The sequence below is a fragment of the Protopterus annectens genome, chromosome 9.part0 (genome assembly GCF_019279795.1).
Source record: "Protopterus annectens isolate FY-2018-M chromosome 9.part0, PAN1.0, whole genome shotgun sequence".
In the NCBI taxonomy this organism is placed as follows: domain Eukaryota; kingdom Metazoa; phylum Chordata; order Ceratodontiformes; family Protopteridae; genus Protopterus; species Protopterus annectens.
This window is the reverse complement of record NC_056743.1, coordinates 1,788,527,789-1,788,550,144: the sequence shown is the minus strand read 5'-3', so window position 1 is coordinate 1,788,550,144 and position 22,356 is coordinate 1,788,527,789. Positions and strand designations below refer to the sequence as shown.

The 22,356-nt window shown below is 47.1% G+C and overlaps 1 protein-coding gene across 2 annotated transcripts in view; it reads right to left on the bottom strand.

Annotated features, from left to right (window-relative positions):
• The window catches only part of RAD23A (RAD23 homolog A, nucleotide excision repair protein), a 1,075,282-nt gene that overhangs the window by 459,217 nt on the left and 593,709 nt on the right, over positions 1-22,356 (bottom strand). The window lies entirely within an intron of this gene.

Below are 22,356 nucleotides of genomic sequence, written 5' to 3'. Positions count from 1 at the left end.
GAGATTAGATAATTAGCCAAGCTGCAAGGTTCAGTGTTAGAAGCTGAGGGTGCAGAATCTGGTTCTCCTGCTGGGACAACAGGGAAGGAGTCTGAGGCAGATGCCATGGGGATAGAAGTGACACTGCGCAGGAGGAGATACCAGTGTTGGTGTGGCCAGTCTGGAGCAATCAAAATCATCCTTGGTTTGTCCTGTTTGATCTTTAGTAGTACTTTGGAGAGCAGAGGCAGGGGGGGGGGGGGCATAGACGGATAGGTTTTTCCAGCTGAAGGACAGAGCATCCACTTTCCAGGCTTGTTTGCGGGGAGTCCTTGTGCAAAATTTGTCCAATTGGTAGTTCTGGGGAGAGGCAAATAGGTCTATATCTGGGCTTCCCCATTTGCTTGCCAACATGTTGAAAATCCTTGGTTCCAGTTTCCACTTGTGTGGGTCCATGAGGTTTCTGCTTAGACCGTCTGCCAGTGTATTTAATTTTCCTGGCAGGAATTGATCTTGAAGGTGCACTTGGTAGCTCAAGATTGTGTTCCACAATGCCATGGCTAGTCTGCAGAGGGGGTAAGAATGTGTACCCCCCTGCTTGTTTATGTACCACATAACAGTGGTTGTCCGTCTTTACTATTAGTTGTCCTGGAAGAATGTGGTCCTTGAAGGCTGTCAAAGCATTCTGTACAGCTAACATTTCTTTTTGATTGATATGCAGGTGCATTTGACTTGGGTTCCATTTGCCCTGAATGCACTTCCCTGCCAGGTGAGCCCCCCATGCATAGTCTGATGCTTCTGTTGTTAGGGTTTGGGCGGCAGGTGGTGGTGTGAAAGGTAGTCCCTTGTTTTGGTGGCAGGCCTCTGCCCACCAAAGGAATTCTAGGGGTAGGCAAGGTAAGATAAGGATCATTGCTTCTAGATCCTGAGAATGTTGACACCATAGGCTTTTTAGATACCATTGTAGTTTCCTCATATGCAGCCTTGCATACGGAATTAGAAGAATGCAGGAGGCCATGAACCCCAAGGCTTGTAGTATTTGTCTTGCAGATAAGCAGGGTTTTAATGGCCACTTGTTTGAAGTAGGTTGTCAACTGAATTTGTTTCTCTGGCATGAGGAAAGCCATCTGAGAAGTTGTATTCAAGCTTGCTCCCAGGAATATGATTTGCTGACAGGGTAAAGTACAGTTTTGTACCTACCATAAATGTAGATGTTCGAGTGCTCATACAGCTGCAGTCATAACAGATGGGTTATCCTGCCGTCAGGCGGGTCCTCGGTCGGCCAAATTCCAAAGTCTAGGTCCGGCGTCGGTTGTCGCCGCTTCTTCCCTGACGTCAGTGCGGCAGGGGTATAAAAGAGGCAGCCGACGCCATTTTCTTCAGTTTTTCTTGCCCCAGATGTCAGGTGCCCCCAGAAGGAAGGCAAACATAATGTTATGCAAAAATGCAATGTTGATAAATCAAAAACAGTAGTTGCAAGCAAATACACCATAAAAGAATACCCCAAAAGATTATATGAAAAGTGTTTGTCATAAGGCCTGTCCTAAGAGGGATGGAGGGAGGGAAACCTGGACTGCAGCTGTATGAGCACTCGAACATCTACATTTATGGTAGGTACAAAACTGAACTATGTTCATCGTGCATACAGCTGCAGTCATAACAGATGGGCAGAATCCCAAAGCTAAGTAAGGGTGGTAGGCACTAAGAGGAACTAGGAGGGGCTAGGATGCCCTGCAGGACTGCTGTGGCAAAGCCCGCTCTAGATTTAGAGTATAGTGGGAGGTGATGGTGTTTGGAGAAAGTGTGCACTGAACTCCAGGTGGCTGCTTCCAAAATATCCTTGGTAGGGACCCCCCTGAGGAAGGCTGCAGAGGTAGCTGTGGCTCTGGTGGAGTGGGATCTGATGCATGCAGGCACAGATTTTCCATGAAATGAGTAACAAAAGCGTATGCAGTGGGCTATCCATTTTGAAATTGTCTGTTTGGAAATAGCCTTTCCTTGAGCACCTGCAGCATAGGACACAAGGAGTTGCTCAGATTTCCTGAATGGCTTTGTCCTGTCCAAATAATAACGAAGTTGTCTGTGAATGTCCAAGGAATGTAGTAGTCTTTCCCCTTTGTTTTGTGGATTAGGGTAAAAGGTAGGTAAGTGGATAGTCTGATTCAAAGCTACACTGAATACTACCTTTGGCATAAAGGTAGGGTTGGTTCGTAAGGAAACTCTGTCTTGATGGAAAATGATGAATGGTTGCACAGCCATGAGGGCCTGTAGCTCAGAAACCCTGCGAGCTGAGGTGATGGCCAGAAGAAAGGCTGTTTTCCATGACAAGTACTGCAACTCTGATGAAGAAGCTGGCTCGAAGGGAGGAAGGGTCAGCTTTTCCAATACGAAGTTGAGGTCCCAAGCAGGGACTGGGGGTTTTATATTCTTTGCCCCTCTGAGGAACTGCCTTAAGAGAGGATGAGAGAATAAAGGAGGATCTGTGTTGTATTGTGCAGAAATGACTGAAGCGTGGATCTTGATGGAGGAGAAGGAAAGTCCATTGTTTAACATCTCCACTAGGTACTGTAAAATTTGAGGTATATTTATTACCCAAGGATTCTGTCCCTTCTTTTGATTCCAGGCACAAAATCGTTTCCATTTTGCGGAGTAGGCCTTTCTAGTAGAAGGTCTTCTGGACTCCAGGATGACATCCTGCACCTCCTTGGAGAGGAGAAACTGTTGGGAAATAAAGGAATTCTCCATGCAGCTAGATTTAGAGTTTTGAGATGGCTGTGAAGAGTTTTGTAGTTGTGCTGGGACAACAGAAGAGGGACTAGAGGTAGGATCCATGGTGGGGAATGTGTCAGGCTCTTCAGGAGCAGATACCAGTGTTGTCTTGGCCAGTCTGGAGCAATGAGAATCATTTTCGGCCTCTCTGCTCTGGCTTTTAATAGAACTTTGGGCAGCAGAGGAAGAGGTGGGAAGGCATAGACTGTCAATGTTGCCCAATTGAAGGAAAGTGCGTCCACTTTCCAGGCCTGCGGATGATAGGTCCTTGAACAAAATTTTTTCAACTGGCAATTTCTGTGGGTAGCAAAGAGATCTATGTCTGGCTGTCCCCATGCCTGAGTTATCTTTGTGAAAACTTGAGGATGCAACTTCCATTCGTGTGGATCTGTCATATTTCTGCTTAGGTTGTCTGCCAATGTGTTTTCCTTCCCTGACAGGAATTGCGCCTGTAGTTGAATTTTCAATTCCAGTGCTGTGTTCCATAGGTTCATGGCTTGCCTGCACAGGGGGTATGAATGAGTTCCCCCTTGTTTGTTTATGTACCACATCCCTGTGGTGTTGTCTGTCCTTATCAATAGCTGGCCTGGATGCAGTAGGTCTTTGAAGGTCATAATAGCCTTTTGCACGGCTAACATTTCCTTTTGGTTGATGTGAAGGTGCTTCTCTTTTCGTGTCCATTTTCCCTGAATGCACTGATCTGTCATGTGTGCTCCCCAGGCGTAGTCTGAGGCGTCTGTTGTGATGATTTGAGTTGCTTGAGTTACACAGAAAGGAAGACCTGTGTTTCTTTGGCAAGCTTGAGCCCACCACATAAATTCCTTTTGAAGGCATGGAATGAGTGGTATAATTGCTTCCAAGCTGTGGCTGTGTTGAGACCGTAAATTTTTTAGGTACCACTGAAGTTTCCTTATATGCAGCTTTGCACATGGGATTAGTAGGATGCAAGATGCCATGAATCCCAGAGCCTGCATTAATTTCCTTGCAGTTAGTCTGGTGTAAGTTGCCATTTTTCTGAAGTATTGAGACAGTTGCCCTTGCTTGTCTGGCGTGAGGTAGGCCATCTGGGTGGTTGTATCCAAGCTGGCACCCAGGAAAATTATTTGTTGAGAGGGTATTAGTTTGTTTTGACTTCTTTTTGTTGACTGTGTATCCCAGGAGGTTTTATTACAAATGCCAGGTGCTGCAGTAGTATGTCCTTGCTGTCCACTTGGATCAGGCAGTCGTCCAGATATGGGTAGATTTGTATCCCTTGTAGTTGCAGAAGGCGATTACTGATGCCAGGCATTTCGTAAACACTCTGGGCGCAGTAGATAAGCCAAAGGGCAATGCAGAGAATTGGTAATGGGTTGAACCTGCAAGAAATCTGAGGTATCTTCTGCGCAATCTTGTCTGATAGGGACATGCAGGTATGCCTCCTTGAGGTCCAATGTTACCAGCCAAGACTCCTTGCCCAGCATGGGAAGAAGCTGCTGTAATGTGAGCATCTTGAATTTTGGCACCTGTAGAAAAGTGTTTAGGATGGATAGGTCTAAGATAGGTCTCCAATCTTTGTCTTTCCTTGGTATCAGTAATAGTCTGGAATAAAACCCTTGACCTTGTTCTTTTGCAGGTACCTCTTGAATTGCTTTCATGTCCATGAGAGCTGAAATTTGTTTTTGTGCCTCTGCCCTTTGATTTTGTGGCAGGTTTGGCATGCCTCTCATTTTTGGAAGGGTGTGAAAGTGGAACCTGTAGCCTCTGTCTATAATGTCCAGAATCCATTTGTCTTTTGTAACAATATGCCAATTTTTTGAGAATAATGTCAGTTTTCCGCCCAAAGGTGTTGCCATTAAAGTTTTGCTTGGCAGGTGTAGGGGGAAGTCATTGTGTCTGTTTTCTAAAAGACTGTGATCTATCTTCTCCACCTCTTGGGGTTGGTGCTTGCCACTGTCTGGCTCTGAAAGATCCTTGGGGTTGCCCTCTACCCCTTGGATGCCTGTATCTGCCCCTTTGAGGTCTGTCCGTGGCTGGAAAGGACCATTTTTTTGAAGGCCAGTTTCTGCTGAAACGTGGAGGCTGTACCTGCAGGAAATCTTTCACTGTTTGCATTGATTTCGCTTTTTCCTCCATTTTCTTTAGCACCAAACAATACATCTTTTTGAAGAGGTGCATCTAATAATTTAGCTTTGACATGATCTGGTAAGGTTTGCTCTTTGAGTCCAGCATGCCTACGTATAACAGATCCCGTAACAGCAGCTCTACATGAGGCCTCTAAAGCATCAAACCCACACTGCAAGGTATGTTCACCCACTTGCTCTGCACCATGCAACAAATCCTGCAACTCTTAAATCTGGTTGTTCTGGTTGTGTCATCTTGCTTTTCAGATGAGATATCAAAAACTGTTGATACTTTAACATATGGAACTGACAGTTTAATGCCCTCATGGTTAAAGTGGCCGAGGTGTACACGTTTTCCCCCCACCTTTCTAAAGCTCTGGAATCTCTCTCTGAAGGTAATGGGTTTTTAGCAGTAGAGGCCTTAATTCCCTTGGGACCCTGTGAAATAGTTTCTGGGTCAGCAGTATGGCTTTTATATAGGAACTGGTGAGAATCAGGAACCCGGTAATACCTGTCTGGTTTAACAGGAGCTGGAGGCAAAGAATCAGGATTAAGGCTGGCTTCTGTGTACACATCATCCAATATATCTAAAACAGGAGGGATAGCCAGAGGCCTATGCTGGGGGAGCAGAAGAAATTCCCTGAGCCTTTTCTTGGAATCTGAGTAATCCTGGCCTTCCCAGTGAAAGTGTTCCCTCAATGTATGCAGGGTTTTCCCAAAAGAGAAGTCCTCAGGGGGGGAGACCGAGGGAATAGACTCCTCTGCATCAGAGTCTTCGAATGGAGAATAGGCATAATCCTGGTCCTCAGATAGTTCCGAGGTAATAGAAGCTTGATCTGAGGAAGGGTAGTCTTCCTCCAATCTTGGCCTTTTGTCAGAGGGGGGTTGAGAACCCCTGATAAGAGTAATCAAGTCCTCAGCCATTTTAAGCATCTGTTTTTTAGGCATGGTGCCTTGAGAGGGTGTCTGAGGAACCTGTTTTTTGGGTTTCATGGCTGTTTTAGATTTAGTGAAGGCTTTAATAGAGAAGGAGGAAGGCCTGAAGACCCCTTGAGAAATGGCAGGCCTGTCTAAATTCTGAGTTTCCCCGCAAGGAGTGGCGTCTGTATCTGTAGTAGGAATGGGGGCCGAGGAGCCTGCGACCTCGGGTACTGAAGACACCGGTAATGCATTGTCATCGGTACTCAGGGGCTGCGTAGGCGCCTCGCTGAGTACTGGAGAACCGGTAGTCGGCCTTAGCGTGGTTTCAGTAGGTGGTGCGGACCTCGTATGTCGGTCCTTATCTTTGCTCAAAACTGGAGTCGGAGTATCCGACGACATAATATAATTAAATTTTTTGCCAAAAAAGTGAAGGGCGAACTCCGCCCGACGCTTAATAGTGCGTTTGTTGAATCAAGCACAAAAACGGCAGGCCGAGACGTCGTGGTCTGGGCCTAAGCAAGGTATACAGAAAGAGTGGAAATCCTTATGCGGTATTTGCTTCCCACATGAAATGCAATTATTAACTTTGTCTGACATAGGTCTGAGGCAAGAAAAGTTTCTAGCGGGTACTTGGCTTTCAAGAAGACTTCGGCTGAAATACTTTCGTAAATCTCAGGAGCTGGCCGACCGGCACTTACAAACTGCTTCTGCTTCGGGCACCGCGCGGCAAGAAAGACTGAAGAAAATGGCGTTGACTGCCTCTTCTATACCCCTGCCGCACTGATGTCAGGGAAGAAGCGACGACAACCGACGCCGGACCTAGACTTTGGAATTCGGCCGACCGAGGACCCGCTTGACGGCAGGATAACCCATCTGTTATGACTGCAGCTGTATGCACGATGAACATCCAGGTGAAATTTCTTTTCATTTATGGTGTAACCCAGACAGGTTAGAACCCTTTGTACAAAGGCCAGATGATTCAAAAGTATGTCCTGGCTTTCTGCCTGAATTAGACAATCGTCCAGGTATGGGTATATTTGAATATTTCTTTGCCTGCAAAATGCAATAACTGCAGCTAGGCACTTTGTGAATACCCTGGGCGCAGTAGATAAGCCAAAGGGCAGTGCAGAGAACTGATAGTGTGTGTAGCCTGCTTTGAAGCGAAGGTATCTTCTGCAAGATTCCATGATTGGAATGTGCAGGTTCATAGATTGGTACTAGGCTATCAGCCCTAGGGCCTATACAAGCCTAGCCATAACAATTCCCTGGCTATTTCTTCCCACATTATTTACTTTCCTGGACCCCTGTCTAGCAGGGCGACTGACGTGATCCCTGGGGTGAATTTCCTTTCTCCCATCCAATCGTCAAGGTTCCTCTTGAAGAGGTCCAAAGAGGCACTCTGCTTGACATGTATGGGCAATCTATTCCAGAGTCTGGGGAGTCTCTGGGTCAGGAACCTATCCCTCCAGCATGTTTTGTTTATTGTGATGACAAGGTTTAGATCCCTGGAGCGTGTAGCTCTGAGGGATTGGGATTTCTTTAAGTGTAGCATGTCCAACAGCTCTGGGTTTGACATGGCCTTGTATGTTAAGCAGAGATCGCCTCTGAGTAGATGATATGCGACAGAGTATAGCTGGAGTTTTTTAAGGCGGTCAGCGTAGGGTATCTGCTTTAGGCCTGTGATTCTTTTAGTGAGGTATTTCTGAGGCCTCTCCAGTTGTTGCAGATGTCTTGAGAGGTACATACCAAATTGTATTCTATAATGGGTCTAATGAGGGATGAGTACAGTGGGACAATGACCTCCTTTTTTCTGGATGAAAAGCCCTTCGTGATGAGGTGTGCCACATAGAAGGATTTCCTGACTGTTGTGGCGATGTGGTTATCGAAGGTGAGACCACTGTCCACCTGTGTCCCTAAGTCTCTTATCACACTTTCTGTGTTTAGTGTACTGCCACCTATATGGTAATTCATAGATACATGTTTTTTCCCAAAGGGGATAACAATACATTTCTTGGCATTGAGCTTGAGCCCATGGCTCTGGCACCAAGCATCTGTTTCTGTAAGGCCCTTTTGTAGAGTATCCACATCATTTGGGGATTCAATAATGGCTCCCAGTTTGCAGTCATTTGCAAACTTTGTTAGCCAGAGTCCCTTAGTGTTGACCTGTACTTCAGAGAAGTAGATGCCAAACAAGAGCGGCCCCAGGACTGAACCCTGAGGTACTCCGCTTGTCACTTGTCTGGAGCTGGATTTGGAGTCGTCTACTTTTACAGTGTGGGTTCTATCAGTAAGCCATTTAGCAACCCATTGGGTGACATAGGGATTAATGCCCAACTTACTAAGTTTATCTATGATTCCAGAGTGGGGGATGGTGTCAAAGGCCTTGGCAAGGTCTAGATAGGCTGTGTGGACCACCTTACCCTTGTCAATGGCTCTGGAGACTGATTCAAAGAAGTCAATCAGGTTCAGGAGACAAGATCGGCCCTTCACAAACCCAAACTGGGTGGGGTCCAGTGTTTGAAGGTTGCCAATGTCTTTGTTTATAAGTTCCATGATAATACGCTCCATGGCCTTGCAGATAAGGCTGGTCAGACTGATGGGACGGTAGTTTCCAGGATCCAAGGTGGATCCCCCCTTGTGGATTGGGATAACTGTAGCTCTGCGCCACTCAGTGGGCACGAAACCTGAGGTGAGGCTATGATTAAACATGACACTTAGGTGAGGTGCCAGTTCATATTGTAGTTCATGTAGTACACAGCCCGGGATGTCATCTGGTCCCATGGATGCTGTATTCTTGGCTTTAGAGAGTGCGTTTTGTACCTGTGTGGCCGTTATTACTGGAATATGGCAATCTTCCGGTATTGAGATGGGCCATTTAGGGTTGAGAGGGGTGAAGTTGGCACTGAATCGATCTGCCAGGATATTGGCAATATCCTTGGATCAGTATATTTAATGCCATTCTGTTTTAGCTCAGAGCAGATCTGAGCATTGCCATTTAGATTCTTGACATAGTTATAGAATGCTTTGTGGTTGTCTTTGGAATCTTTGGCAATTTTATTTTCATAACTAGCTTTGGAGGATTTTATGAGGCATCTCAGTTTCTTACTGAGGCTAGTAAGGGAGTTTTTTGCATCCTGGGAATTTCCTCTTTTCTGCAAAAGTTTCTTCCTTTTGTTGTAAAGTTTGTTTATGGCAGGGGACCACCAGATTGGCTTCCTTTTTTTGGATGAGAGCATCTTGGTTCTATTTGGGATGGCACGATTCATGCATAAGTGGATGTGCTCATACAGTGCCTTAGTGTAGGATTCAGCAGTTGAACTTTCAGTTCCCGTCTGCATGGGTGTCATGAAGTTTGTCACTTCTGACTTGAGTAGCATGAAGTTGGCTTTGGAGAAGTTTTTTTATGGTGGTTTCTTTACTGGGGTGGGGGTGGGGTGGGATGTGGGTGTTAAGGGTGATTAGCTTATGGTCAGACCTGACTAACGAGGGGGTGACCATAGGTATGGAGCATTGATTTCCCATGTTGGTAATGACCAGGTCTAGAATATTGGAGCCCTGGTGGGACTATGGATTAGTTGATCCAGGGCGTTGGAATTTATGAATTCCAAGAACCGTTGCGCAAAGGTGTTGGGACATGAGTAGTTTTCCCAGTTAATGGCAGGGTAGTTAAAATCACCCAGTATTAGGGTGTTTGGTTCTATCTTAATATTTTCCAGTATGTTTAGAAAGGTGTAGTGAGAATCTTGGGGTATGGTGGGGGATCTATAGCAAGCTACAATTTGGATTGCAGTCTTACCTAGTGTTAGTTGCACTTGGAGAATTTCAGACACATTGTGTTGGCCAACTAGCCTGGTGGTGTGAATATTGACACTCCTCCACCTTTAGTGTTTCGGTCCTGGTTTGGTGGCCGAAAAGTGTGGTAAGAGTTGTAAGCCTGGTATTGCAGGGGTGCTCTCTGGAGCCTTGAACCAGGTCTCAGTTACTGCACAGATATCGATGTTCTCCATTTTTAGGAGTGCCTCGAGAGAGTGCATTTTGAGGTTTAGACTTCTAGCATTGAGTAGCATTACCTTCAGATTTTGCATGCTTGTACCTGTTATGGTGGTGGTTTTGTCCTTTGAAGTTTGCCTAAAAAAGGCACTATAGGGGTGGCAAGAGCCTTAGCCAGTAACCTGAATCCCAGGGGCGACAAGTGCAGACCATCTCTGGCAAAGCATCGTGGTCTGTCAATCATGTCATCCCAGGCAGACAGATACTGGATCCCCTTTGAATGACACCATAAGCTTAGCCAATTGTTGAAGTCAATCATTTTATCCTTATATTGTGGTATCATTCTGGAAGGCAGGATTGCTACTCAGGGCTAGGTCATACCTGCCTGGGCCACATGATCAGAGGTCTTCCATGTCTCTTTTCATGTAGTCCAGGGAGGCGTCTCAAGTCATTCACTCCAACATGGACAATGACAGAGTCATATTTGTACTTGTTGTGGAGTGACTTGAGTGCATGCGTTATGTGGCGGATCCTGGCACCCGGCAGGCAGCTGACTGTAATTTTCTCCTTATTCAACTTGGTGAGAGGGACATCAGTGTGCCGGACTATAGAGTCACCTATGACTAAAGTGTTAGGTACATTGTCTTGCCTTAGGGGCTGTTACTGAGTGGCACACTGGTGTTGTGAACTATGTGACACATTGGTTGTGATTGGTGTTTGTTTGCGTTTCAGCTTCAGAGGTCTTTGTTGCTTGGGCAGGTTACAGTTAAGGGCCTCTGCATATGTGGATTTAGTGTTGCTATATGTGGGTGTTGGTGGTGCGGTATACTTCTTTTAAATCTAGTGTTGCCAACCAGGCATCTTTGCCTAGCATAGGAAGCAACTGGTGAAAAGTCAGCATCTTGAATTTTGGAATATCCAAAAAGGTGCTTAGAGTAGACAGGTCCCGGATAGGACGCCATGAATTGTCTTTTCTTGTTACCAGGAAAAGTCTCGAGTAGAAACCTTGCCCTTTTTCCTCTTCTGGTACCAACTGAATAGCCCCCATGCTTAAGAGAGAAAGTACTTGTTTTTGGGCCTCTGCCCACTGATATGGGGGTAGGTCCGGCCACCCGTTTGGTGTTGGCAACATGTGGAAGTGAAATCTGTATCCCTGGGACACTACATTTAAAACTCATTTGTCCTGAGTAATGAGCTCCCAGTTCTTTGCACGAAGAGCAATCTTTTCCCCCAAAGGGGCAGTCAGTTGATAAATGCTTGGAAATTTTAAAAGGAAGTCATTGAGACAGTTTACCATGGGGGGGGGGGGGGGTCTTATTATTCCCAGATTTGGAAGTGTTGGCACCCTCACTGCTTAGTCCTGTGTGTCCCCTGGGACTGAAACTTTTAGTTATGTACTTACCATAACTTTAGATGCATGGGATCCATCTCGCCTACATTCTCTACAGATGGGTTCGGAGCCGATCCTCGGCTCCGACTCGCCTATACAATAGAACGCAGTCTCTTATTGGCTGAGTTACCTCATATCCCAGGATGCACCACTACCACTTCCCCAGATCTTGTTTGTCCGCACTCATGCTGATAGAAACATACTATTGTTATAACATTCTCAGGTCTTTCAAGAGAGGAAAGAAGTTCAATTTCGGATCGTCTGGTCTCTCCTGGTCTACAAGGCAGGGGGAAGGAGGGTGGGTTATTAGGAATGTAGGCGAGATGGATCCCATACATCTAAAGTTATGGTAAGTACATAACTAAAAGATGTAATGTGATCCTATCTCGCCTACATTCTCTACAGATGGGACAGCGTCCCTAGCACCTAATTCCTGGGTGGCTCACTGGAAAACACTCCTGAGAACTGTGGAACCGAAGGAAGCTCGACCCCTGGATGCCACATCTAATTTGTAGTGAGAAACAAAAGTGTGTGAAGATGTCCACGTGGCAGCCGCACAAATGTCACCAATAGAGAGCTTGGAATGAAAAGCTGCCGAAGTGGCCATAGCCCTAGTAGAATGAGCTTTCACTGGAACTATAAGTTCCTTATTTGAGATGAGATAAACATGATTGATACAGTCCCTGATCCACTTGGCAATAGTGACTTTAGTGACTGCTTTGCCTAATCTATTATCCGAAAAGGACACAAACAGTTGATCTGATTTTCGTGCTTTGTGTGTCCTATCCAAATAGAAACGCAATTGTCTGTGCACATCCAAGCAGTGAAAAGTATATTCAGCTCTATTCGAATACTTGGGGAAGAAGACCGGTAGCTCTAGTGATTGCTGTAGACAAAAGTTAGAACAAACCTTTGGTATAAAAGATGGGTTTGGTCTAAGAGATACTCTATCCTTGTGAAATACCAAGTATGGTGGTTTAACACATAGGGCTTGAAGTTCTGAAACTCGTCTGGCTGAAGTAATAGCAACTAGAAGGGCAGTCTTCCAAGAAAGGAAGTTTAGATCACAGGTTGCTGCCGGCTCAAAGGGGGATGAGGTTAATGCACCTAATACCACGTTAAGGTCCCACGGAGGTGTAGGTTGAGATATAGGGGGTCGTAGAAGCCAAGCTCCTTTAATAAAGGCTTTGCACAACTTGTTGCTCATTAAAGGAGGTTCCACACTTTCATGAAAATTGGAAATAGCCACCAATTGTACTTTGATGGTAGACACTGAGCAACCTTGGTTGAATAGGGAAGCTAAAAACTTCAGTACTTCTGATACAGAGGCTGTCATTGGGTCTAATCCTCGGAGTTGGGCCCAAATAGCAAACCTCTTCCATTTATTGCTATATATCTTTTTCGTAGAAGTCTTGTGGGCCGAAGACAAGATGTGCATGACTTCAGGGGCAAAATAATGGCTCCTAACTATGGTTGGAAGAGGAGTAGCCAGGCTGCCAACTTCAATGAATGGAGGGACTGATGGAGCTGTCCTGACTGATGAGTCAAAAGGTCCGGAACTTGGTCCAGGAACCAAGGACCCTCCAATGCATATCTGTGAAGAAAGGGGAACCAGACTTGTCGTGGCCAGTATGCGGCGATTAACATAATTTTGCTTCTCAAGCGAAATCGCCTTCTGAATCACCTTGGGGAGAAGGGGAACCGGTGGAAAGGCATATAGCAGACCGGAGGGCCAAACGTGGACTAGAGCGTCCTTGGGGATCTCCCCCGGAACTGGGGTCAGAGTGAAGAAGTGTTGGCATTTCGCGTTGAGGGGACTTGCGAAGAGATCGCAACAAGGAACTCCCCATCTTGTGAAAATCTGCGTTACCACTCTGTTGTTCAAGGACCACTCGTGAGGGGAGAGAATAGTTCTGCTCAGTCTGTCGGCTATCACGTTGGATTTCCCCGGAATGTGCGTTGCCACTAGGAAACGCTTGGTAGCAATCGCCCAATCCCATACTTTCATGGCTTCTCTGCAAAGGGGGTAGGACCTGGTTCCTCCTTGCTTGTTTAAGTACCAGACTACCGACATGTTGTCGGATTGAATGGCAACCGTACCCTGGGGGAGGTGATCGTGCAGTGCTTGCAACGCTAAAAGCACCGCCCTCATCTCCAGGATATTGATATGGAGAAGACTCTCGTCGGAGTGCCACGTGCCTTGGACCGACCTGTCCAGATAATGTCCCCCCCACCCTGTCTGGGAGGCGTCCGTAGTCAATGTGGCAGAGGGGAGTGGGGGAACGAAGAGTCGCCCTAGATTCAGGTTGGAGGAAAGAAGCCACCAATGAAGATCCTGTTTGCACGTGTCTGTGATCAGTATGTGGTGACTGAGGGGAAGGTCTTGATAAGACCACTGGACTGATAGGAGCCACTGAAGTATCCTCATGTGCAACCTTGCCAAGGGGACCAGAAGAATGGTGGCTGCCATGGAGCCCAACAGCTGTAGGACCATTCTTGCTGGAGCATGACGTTTGAGGAGCAGAGCCTGAACCTGAAGCTGGAGCGTCGCTATTCTTTCCGCAGGGAGATAGACTCGCATCTGCCTTGAGTCTATTTCTGCACCAATAAACAGAATACGCTGAGATGGTAGCAATACAGATTTTGACCAATTGAAGGTGATTCCTAAGGAGTTGCCTAGTGTGATAGTGGCTGCTAGGTTTTCCAAGAGTAGATGCCTGGAGGTGGCAGTTAGGAGCCAGTCGTCTAGGTATGGAAACACCTGGAATCCTAGACTTCTCAGGTGAGCAGTCACCACCGCCAAACATTTGGTGAACACCCTGGGGGCTGTGGTGAGACCAAAGGGCAGTGCTCGGAACTGGAAATGACCGTCTCCTAGGCTGAAGCGTAAGTGTCTCCTCGACGCCTGATCTATCAGAATGTGATAGTAGGCGTCTTTGAGATCTATGGAGCACATCCAAACACCTTTCTCCAAAAGCGGGAGAATGGATTGCAAAGTGACCATCCGGAATTTGGACTTTTTTACAAATTGGTTTAGTTTGCTGAGATCCAAAATGGGTCTCAAGTCCCCGGTCTTTTTTGGCACCAAAAAGAATCTTGAGTAAGTCCCTGATCCGGCCTGGTCTGCGGGGACAGGTTGGATGACCCCTTTTTGAAGCAGCTTTGATATTTCGTTGGCTGCATGATCCCGTTGACTGGGTGGCGGGTCCGGGATTCTTTGGACTGGTGGAGGGGGTTGAGCAAAGGGGATGGTGTAACCTCCGGCGATGATTCGAAGCACCCATTGGTCCTGAGTAATATTTTCCCAGGCCTTTAGGTGTTTCGAAAAGCGACCCCCGACTGGCTCCGGAGCTGCACAGTCGGGTACTCCTTCAGGGATGCTGGAAGGAGGAGGAGCCACGAAAGGACTCGCGGTCTCCAGTGTTGCGGGGGCCTCCGCCGCCTCTGGGACGGCGTCTCCCTGAAAAATTTCCCCCTCCTCTGCCTCTAGAAGGGGGATCGCTCTGCTGCGACGAGTAAAGCTTTTGAGACTTACGGAACCACATTTTCCCTCCTCTTCGAGCCTTGGGATAAGGTCTGAAGGGAATGGAAAACCGGGCTCCTACGGCAGTTAAAGTCTTACCCTCCTGTTCGCAGCGAGTCAATGTGTCCTTTACCTTGGGTCCAAGCAGTGAGGACCCATCAAAGGGGGCGTCGGCAAAGGAAGACTTAAAGGCCTCTGCAAAGTGACACAGGCGTAGCCAGGCTTGTCTCCGTAGAGCAACACCTGTTCCAGCCGCTCTACTCGCTCCTTTGGCCGCATAAGAAATGAGCCTCATGGACGAGTTAGATAATGAAGACAGGGCAGCCAACTGGGAGTTAACCGTCTGGGTCAACTGCTCAGGTAAGTTACCAGAGAGGGTATCCGAAAGCTCCTTGATCAGATCCCTCTGTAGTCTGGTGAAATGTGTCAGGTAATTCAGAGACCTTAATGTAAAGGCCGCTGAAGAAAGGGTACGCTTGCCGTACCGATCCAAGCTCCTAGACTTTCTATTAGGAGGATGGACGGACGTCGAAGCCTCTGCCACATCTTGTTGGGTGGCAGATGCCACCACCATAGCATCTACAGCCACGCCTTTCGATAGAAAGTCCTTGTCCGGGGGAGCCGAGAGGAACTTATTGGGGTGAGCTGGCACCGGTTCCACAGAATCCGGGTGTTCCCACGCCCTTCGAGAGATCAAATCCAGAAGCTCAGCGAAGGGCGGAGACACCCAGGAGGCGGAGGGCTGAGCCCCGAAGGCCTTGAGGAAAACCGACTCCTCAGCAGAAGGGGGTTTGGACTGCCAGTCGCCTCGTTGCTTGAGGATTTCCAAGATGTCCGCAAAGGAGACATCTTCCGAGGACGACTTTGGGGACCCCTCCGCATCATCGAGGTCGGTATCCGAGGTGAGAGACTCATCAGGGGAGTCGACGTGTTTCCTCTTACACTGTTTCTTCCTGGGAGGTTCCTCCAGCGTGTCGGAGGGACCTCCAGGAAGAAGGAACCCCAATGGGGTAACCTCAGGCCCAGGGGCTCCGCTGTCGTGAGACAGGGGGATTGCAAAGGCGCCAGTCTCCATGCCCAGGGAAGGTGGTGGTGAAATGGTCGAAGTGGCCACAGAGGATTTGGCCAAGGCACTCCTCATGGCATCGAAGGCTGGACCCCCAGAGTCCTGGGATGGTTCAGCCCCCGAGACCACAACGGCAGTCGGAACCCCTGCAGCCGACGCACCGAGAGGGAGGCTCGGAACCGAAAGGATCGGGCCCGAAGCGTCCCCCCCGGGGCCGACAGAGGAGGTCCGCGTACCGAACCTCGACCCGAGGGACGGGGTTGAAGTTAGAGTCGGAACCGACTCGATAACCTCCACCGGTTCCACCAACACCGACTCCAACGGCGCCGAGGCTGTTGGAGGAGGAATCGATGTAGCAGGATGGGAGATCGGCTCCAAAGCCAACTGGGCTGGAGCCGAGATCAACTTTGCAAAGACTGGAGACTGAAAAAGCCTTTGAAGCACCCTGTCTAAGTCCGAATCGGACATCCTCGATGACCGAGAAGAGACCGACCGGGTCCGAGTCGACTTCTCCGCCGGCTCCGAAAGACTGGGGGACCGGCTCCGTAATGGTTCTAGAAGTATCGGCGCCGAGGGAGACTCCACTACAACTGCAATTTCCCTCGGAGCCGATGTGGACTTCGGCACCGAAGGGGAAGAGTCTGAGCGGGCAACCCCCATCGGTTCCGAAGGCAGTGGAGCCGATGAAGGTGACAAGCCTCTCGACGCCCGAGCTCTCAACTCCGAAACCAGAGGAGTCGAGGCTGGAGACATCGAGGCAGACCGTTCCGCCCTCGGCTCCGAAGTCCGTGGAGCCGACGGAGAAGCCTGCCGAGACTTTTTTGCTGCCGGATCCGACGGGCTGGTCGGAGCCGAAGGTTTTTTCTTCTTCCTCGAAGGTGAAGAAGAAGAGGAAGATGGGGCTTCCTCAAAGGAAGGGGTAATAAGCCCTTTTAAGATCAACTTATTTTTCCTCTCTTGGAGGACGCGAGAGGAAAAAGCGTGGCAAACGCTACAGGACTCCTGAAGATGCTTCGGGCCTAAACAATAAACACATAAGGAATGGTCATCTGTTATAGACATTTTATAATTACATTTAACACACTTTTTAAAACCGGATGGTCTATGCTCTTTAGACATGGTTATAAAAACAACAAACACCTACTACAAAAAACAAGTTAGTACAGACAACCTAGACTCTAACTTAAACGCCTAGGGTAGGGCTAGGCCCCTCTAACTTAAACGGGACCGTTAACTAACAAACAAAACACAATTTACCACAAGAAAAATACCAAAACCAATCACACAACAATAGCTGTTAAAAGCTTTTGGGTAAGTTTTCACCAAAATTCAGACAGAAAAAATTTCTGACTAAAGATACTTAGCTCAGCCAAGTCCGAGACCACGTCTATGCTGAAAAGCGGCAAACGAGATCTGGGGAAGTGGTAGTGGTGCATCCTGGGATATGAGGTAACTCAGCCAATAAGAGACTGCGTTCTATTGTATAGCGGCAGAGTCAGAGCCGAGGATCGGCTCCGAACCCATCTGTAGAGAATGTAGGCGAGATAGGATCACATTACATCTTTGGGTTTCTGTTGTGTCTGGGTCTGGCTTGAGAAGACCTGGAAGGGGATGGAAAGGACCAATTTTTAGAGGGCCAGTGCCTACTTAATCTAGGAGGCTGAACTTGTAAAAAATCTTTAACAGTTTGCATAGATTTAGCTTTATCTTCCATCTTTTTAAGAACTTCCTCAGCCTTGTTGCCAAACAGGCGGTCCTGATTTAAGGAAGCATCCAACAATTTAGCTTTAACATGACCAGGTAAAGATTGCTTCTTAAGCCAAGCATGCCTTCGGCGCACAGACCCAGTAACAGCAGCCCTGCGAGAGACCTCTAATAAATCAAAACCACATTGCAAAGTATGTTTTCCAACCTGTTCAGCAGAATGCATTAAATCCTGTAATTCTTTATTTTCCACACAGTCAGGAATCAACATCATTTTCTGTTTAAGCAATCCAACAACATGTTGCTGATACTGAAATTGACAGTTTAAAGCCCTAATGGCCAAGGCTGCAGAAGTGTAAACCTTCTTACCCCATCTATCCAGCGCCCTGGAGTCTCTATCAGAAGGGGTAGGATTTTTAGCAGTAGAAGCCTTAATGCCTTTCGGCCCCTGAGAAGTAGTCTCTAGATCCACAATAGGATTTTTAAAAAGAAACTTGTGACACTCAGGGACCCTGTAGTATCTGTCAGGTTTTCTGGGAGCAGGAGGCAAGGAATCAGGGGCCAAACTAGATTCCGAAAAAGCATCATCAACAATGTCTAGTACAGGAGGAATAGCTAAAGGCCTATGCTGAGGCAGGAGTAAGAAATCCCGGAGCCTCATTTTTGAATCAGAAAAATCCTGGCTTTCCCAGTGGAAATGTTATGTAAGGTTTCACCAAAAGAAAAATCCTCTAGAGGGGAGGCAGAGGGAATAGAGTCCTCTGCATCAGAATCCTCATAAGTAGATAAGGGCAAATCCAGATCATCAGAAGAATCAGAAAAAACAGAATCCTGGTCAGAAGATTCAGAAACAACTTCAGTCCTAGGCCTCTTAGAAGGGGGGGGGGGGTTTGGCTACCCCTGATTAGAGTAATTAGATCTTCAGATATTCTTCTTTGTTTTTTAGGCATAGAGGCCCGAGCATGTGGCCTGGTCGTAGTTTTTTTAGGCATGGTCAGAGATTTAGGCGTAAGTGAAGAAGGAGGCATCGGTTTAATATGCAAGTTCATAGGCCTGAATCCAAGGTAGAGACATCCGCGGCTTCGATAGTTGAAGCATCTCACGGCATACCGGACTCCAAATGGGTCTCAGTAGAGGCCTGCGAATCAGAAATAGCGGGTATCATGGGCTGCAAAAGTGCCTCACTGTGTACTGGCGAACTGGCGACTAGCTTAGGAGAAGAGTCGTCGGCAGTTTTGGACCTTGGCAGCCTGTCGCTGTCTTTATCCTTGCGTTTTTTCGGAATCCTGGTAGTCGGATGGCTAACAGATGACATTTCTGGATAATTAAACAGAGAACCGAAATATTTAGAGGCGAAAATATACTGACGACAGATAGTGAGCTGATTAAATAAAGCACAAAACCGACAGCAAGGTACGTCGTGGTCAGGGCCCAGGCAAGGAATACAGTACGAATGAAAATCTTTATGAGGTATTTGCTTTCCACAAGTAATGCAATTAACTTTTACTGACATCGGTAAGGAGCCAGAAAAAGTTTCTCCAACAGGGTACTTGGCTTTAGTTGAAGACTTCGGTTTTGAAACTCGGAAATGAAAATTTCAGGAGTCGGCCGACAGGCACTTGCTAACTGCTTCTGCTTTGGGCACCGCACGGCAAAAAAGACTGATGTAATGACATCGGCTGCATGTTTTACACCCCTGACGTCATGGAAGAAGGGACAGCAACCAATGCAGGACCCAAGACTTTGTTAATCAGGCCGACTGAGGCTACCTGCAAGCAGATAACCAAAATGTAATGACTGCAACAGTGAAACACGAAGAACATGTGTAAATCTTGTTATCTAGTCTCTCCATAGTTTTGCTGTCCTTGCCAGCAGGAAGGATGGTGGTGGTTGGAAGAAGCTTAGAAGCCCTGTCTGAGGAAATGGAGATGGTGGCTGGGTCAGATGGAGGGCATTTGAAGAGAAATTTCTCTGAAGCAGGCCACTTTGTAAAGCCTGTCTGCCCTACTTGGAGCAGAAGGCTGCGAGTCTGGACATATGGAAGAGGAGACAAAGGCATCCAAGAAAGGCTGGATGGGAGGGATTGCCAAGGGACTGGGAGTCTCCATTTGAATTAAGTCATAAAATCTTTTTTGTACTTCAGTCATATCCAAGCATTGCCACTTAAAGTGGTCTTTCATCATATTCATTGTTTCGCCAAAGGTTAAATCCTCAACAGGGGAGTCAGGTTCGACAGAGTCTTCCTCAAGGGATCTATATCCCAGGGGGATAAAATCTGGGAGTAAGAGGACACAGATTCCTCAGAGGAATCAGAACCTACTTCTTTGGCCTGGTCTGCCCTCTTTACAGAGTGGGTCCTAGGGCTAAGCAGAGGAGGTGCAAAGCCAGGTGGGTCAGCAGAAGGCTTAAGGCTCATGAACATATTGAATAAGTTCTGACTGAAAACCTGCCAATCAGGCATGGATTCAGAAGTCGGAGTAAGGTGTCTAGTTTTTTGTTTCTTTTTAGAAGGACTAGCAGGAGTGAGAGAGGCTGTAGGCCTAGGGTCTGGCGTCGGGATGGAGGTGGCGGAATCCAATGTGTCCAGAGTGAATGCTGCCCCCCCCCCCCGGCATCTGAGGCAGGCGCCGGTAAATCCTCTCTGGACTTGTCCACTCAAGACTGTGCGGCTTCCTCAGAGGTACCTGCTGTACCCTACACCGGCAGATGCCAGATCTTCAACCAAGCTAACACTGGCTACAGGCTGAGGTACAAAAGCGAGAGGTGTAGCAGTTGTCGTGGGCCACAAGGTCTTGGCCTTTTTTCTAGGCGGTTCAGACAGGGCCTTCAGATGCAGCCTCCATCCCAAACGCTAACTGCTTTAAATGCTGATTCTCAAGATAAAGGTGAAGGGCCTGTAAATGGCGACGTAAGGTCTTTGGGACGAACGGCAAATGGCACAGTTCATGTGGTCGTGTTCCTTGCCTATAAGAGAGACACTGGACGTGAGAGTCTTTGTGGGGAATTTGGCGACCACACTTGCCCTTAACGGATGACATGAACAATCTATACAAATAACAAGGACTGAAGAAATCCCCAATGGTGTACCTATCTGGACTTTAATTAGATCAGACATCCGCGAGAAGCACCTGGTGTACCACTGGCGGCTGAACAGTTCTGAGGGCTGGTGTGTGCACATGTCACTTTTATGGCCCACGTTCCAGTAGCTAAGTCAGATGCACCAAGAGGGACTGAAAATCTTCGGAAACCTGCCTGATGAACGGCAGAGGAAGAAGGGTAAACCCACAAGTAGAATATTGCAACTTTGGAATAGAAGGACATCACTGTGTCCCCAAAAGATAATTTCTGAAAAGGAGAGTCATGGGGACAAACCACCTTTATCAGACCCCAGAGCCAAAGGAGTGTATACTTGTGAGGAATATATTAAGGATTCTTCACCAGGGTCCAACCTTTCAACAGAAGAATCAGAATCCCTAGGTCTCAGGGTGAAAGACGATGGAGCAGCAGCAGAAAGACAATCCCTATGGAGGTTTCACAGCCATAAGGGTATTAAACATTTCCTGAGTAAAGTTCTGCCACTCTTTGGTAGGATCCTTATTTACAGTAGCCACATTTGGTTTTCTCTTTCTTTTTTAAAGGAACATCTACTCTGATAAATATAGGAGGTTCAGACCCCTGGCTAGACTCAATAAGGACAACCAGGCTTCTCTTCCGTAAGTAAAATTTGGGGAATCCCCCTTGGCCCTTCAAATATAACCACTGTGGTCCCCCCTCCCGCCTCACTCCACACACACACACAGCTATACCAGACATATCCACAGCCTCAGCAGATATGCAAGATGGCAGCTCTGTGCTGGCCTCTAACTGGGTCAAAGCAGAGGGAACTGGAATCAGCACCGGCTAGTCCTAGTGTTCTTCATCCAACTCAAGGGAGATATCCGTTATAGGCTGGACAGCAGCAGATTCAGTGCATGCTTTAACTTTTTTTCTTAAGAGGCAACTAACTTTGGGGAGAGCAGATCTGGCCATGGTAAATTGGGTCAATAACTTCAGATATTGTTTTTCCAAATAAACCGAAAGGGGAACAGCAGTGGAGTGCCTTAGGAATAAATGCCAGACAGATATCACAAGGAGTATGAACATGCGTAGCACACAAACAAGAAAGGCACTTTGCATGTTCATAACTTTAAAAGGAATATACCTACCACACTTACATTTTTCCCTTTCTGGATGACATGAAAACCAACTATAAGGAGGAAAAAAAGAAAGGAAGAATCCCCAACACAGGACTTATCTTTAGAAGGCTCGGCAAATTAACTAGCTTGGTCAATGGCATACAGACCTAACTCAGAGGTAGCATTCAGACTGGCCACAAAGAAGTTCTGAGGGTTAGGCATCCATTCGTCACATATATACCATACACCTTGCACAAAGGACACCTGACATATGATGCCTGGAAGGTGTACAGGCTTTTGTATACTGGCCAGCTATTAGGCTAGTGTCGGCAGAATATCCCAAGAGTAATGAATACTGCATCAATGGTAAGAAAGGGCATATGTGGCTACAACAGACAGGACACAAGATATGTGCATTTTAGGAATGCACCCAACTAGGCAATTAGAAATGTGGAAAATACAGACTGCATCTTGACAGCCTGCATCCTTCATACTGTCCAACAAATACAGACACTGCTAGATATTTTCCTGCAAGTAGTAGGACATTTGCAAAGTGTTACAAAATGCTACTCAATGCAACATACAAGGTTCCTACAACAGCGACAAAATGATGTACTCGAATCCTAATTTCTCATGCTTTCATTTTACTGTTGGCACACTGGGGGGATCTCATACTGACTCCATTATACTCACCTCTAAAGCTTCACAATAAAATGTGGATGAAAAGTACAGTCATAACA